At 29.4% G+C, this 2,615-nt stretch overlaps 1 long non-coding RNA gene across 1 annotated transcript; it reads right to left on the bottom strand.

The window, feature by feature from the left end:
- Nucleotides 1-136: 136 nt before the first annotated feature.
- On the bottom strand, nucleotides 137-1,306 carry LOC110428861 (uncharacterized). The gene is made up of 3 exons (XR_002446525.2): nucleotides 951-1,306; nucleotides 803-867; nucleotides 137-581 (listed from the first exon to the last, which is right to left on the bottom strand). It is a non-coding gene; the product is annotated as an uncharacterized LOC110428861 (long non-coding RNA).
- Nucleotides 1,307-2,615: the final 1,309 nt, after the last annotated feature.

Here is a 2,615-nt window from a genome sequence, read left to right as displayed (position 1 = left end):
GGGGCTAGTTTGTTGAAAGTCTTTAAATACATGCTGTTGACCAATTTGTTTCATTCACAAGACCTGTATAATACCCCTGACAGTAACAGAAAATCTATTTAAATATTTCCGATGCATCAGCCTGTGTAGCTAAAAAACCTCTCTAAGAACACATCCAAAAGAGAAAGGAAGCAAGGAATCCCAAACTAAAACTAGACTTTAAAATTCAGCAGAAACTAACCATTTTCAGCCAAAGGAACCTTGCAAAAGTACCAGCGGACATCACCCCCATCAGAAGGACTCCTCGTCTGTGCAAGATACTTCTGACGACCCTTGCAATGCTCTATCACATCCTCCAATCTGGCAATGTTATATGGCGTGTTCTTCAACAAATCGGGTGATGTTTCCTCCACCCCACTTGCTCCCACAATCCTGGGGTTCACTGCCGAATCCGCCATCTAAACCAAAGCTTCAATCAAAACAAAATAGCTGCAGTTGTCTCAAGTTAAGTACTGGTTTGTTTTGATTCTTTCTTTCCGCAATAGCAAACAGAGGCAAATGCTATTGGAATTTAGCTTGAAGCCTTTTGACCAATTTTAATTCTACAAATTGAAGAAACATGAAAAGAAACAAAAACCCATCAAAGAAAACGTCGAGTTTGACCGAAAATAGAAACCCAAAATTCCAATTTCAGAAATTTTTAAAAGCCTGTTCTCTTAATTCTTAAAACCCAAATCTAAGTGATACATATTAATAAGTTTAACAACCTTCAATTCGAAAAGCAAACCGAAATAAAGTTGTCCAAGGAAAAACAAAACAGTACCTTTCTTTATTGATTGTGTCTTCAGAATTTGTCAATATTCTTCTGCTGATATCAGACCATCCATCCTTCATGCAGGAGCAACATTCGTGGAATTAAGCAAACTTTAAAACCCAAACCGTAAAACAACGATGGAGGCTTTATCAGGTACCTTATGAAAATGGGGTTTCTTTGAATTCCGCAGCAGTGTTAGTTTCCAAAGCCTCTACGTCATCTCCTATTTAAAATAGCAAAACAAGAGAACCAAGCTAACCGAATTCCTTTCCAGTTACTTTTTGTTAATAAAATATATTGTAAAATGTTCAAAGTTGAAGGGTTGAATGGCAGTTGTGTGAATTGAATGTCTGGTACAATTGGAGCAACAACCATGAAGAAGCTTACACAAAAGAGAGAGAAAGAAATGACGGTTGCATTCTCCTTTTGTAATTCTACACCTTCCCCCCTCTCTCTTTATATTTTTCATTTTCAATTTTGTTTGCTTTCCAGAGAATTTTAACTTTGCTTAGGAACTTGGAAATCTGGATATGACCTGTTCTTGGGTTTTGACTCCCTATTTTTCTATTACCGATTTTCTAATTTTTCAAAACTTTTATTATTATTTAGAGTAAATTAGATCATATGTTAACAGGTGGTTTATTTCTTATTTTTCAGATATATTCATATCTTAATTGAATTTTGTAAATATAAAAATATTAACAATTATTAATTATGTCGTGATTTTATACATATAGATGAATACGTTTAATAAATGTGTAACACGAAAAAACTCGACTAACTCGTTTTATTAAATTTATTAAGTTAAATTGTATACGAAACAATTAAAGATTATATAATTTATAACTTGTTTATATTATTAATACAATTAACACAATTATATCGATTAAATTTATACATATATAGTTAAAATATAATCCTCTTATTTAAATTTACAACCAAAACTTATAAATATCATAATATTTATGAAATAGAATAAAATTTCATATCAATACGTCTTAATTGTCATAATAGTTTATTCGAATAAATAAATGAGCCTTAACTGTTAACTGAATGTGCTTATATGATAAGTGTACATAACTAAATAAATGAATAATAAATAAATTATGATTGCACAATAACACAATTAATTAATTATATTTTAAACAGGTTAAATAAATTTAATACTATTTATTCGTGTTTTAACCACACAATTAATAGTAAACGCTACAATAAATCTAACCTTATTATATGATCAATTAATAAAATTTTTAAAAAATAATAAAAATATGTATAATAGGTTAACAGGTAAATACCATATATAATTTCACCAAGAAGATGTCCAAATTTTTTTTTTTTGAGACACCAAAAGATGTCCAATTTCAATTGGTATTAAATAATGTATAAAATATTTTTTGAAAAAAAAATTTACAAAATAGGTCAATTTGATTATGAAATGCAATGATTTTATGGATTAATGTAATGAAAAATGATTGAAATAGTTTTATCTAATCAAATCAATGGTCATTTTCAATTTGCTCATAGATTGTAAAGCGAAGATGACATAAAGAGTTTGGTCCTCATCAAAATTTTTGATTTGACATTTGATTTGTAATAAGGAAAGAGACTATTTCTTTTCAAGCAACTTCATTTCCCTCTATTTAGGCTATTTGATCCAAAACTATTATTTGTTACATGTTATTTGACTTTAGTTATGCTTGAGTTATTAGATTTTCGATTTCACATGTGAATTAAGCACATCGATGAATACTGCGAATAACACATAATAATAGAAATGCATCTCTATTTAACTTAGAGAATAAGCCACTTATAGTCACTATAA

Source organism: Theobroma umbraticum, unplaced genomic scaffold (assembly GCF_002168275.2).
Source record: "Theobroma umbraticum cultivar Fairchild unplaced genomic scaffold, ASM216827v3 scaffold_1123.0, whole genome shotgun sequence".
NCBI classification, from domain to species: domain Eukaryota; kingdom Viridiplantae; phylum Streptophyta; class Magnoliopsida; order Malvales; family Malvaceae; genus Theobroma; species Theobroma umbraticum.
The sequence above is the reverse complement of the archived record's forward strand: the minus strand, read 5'-3'. Positions and strand labels throughout refer to the sequence as shown.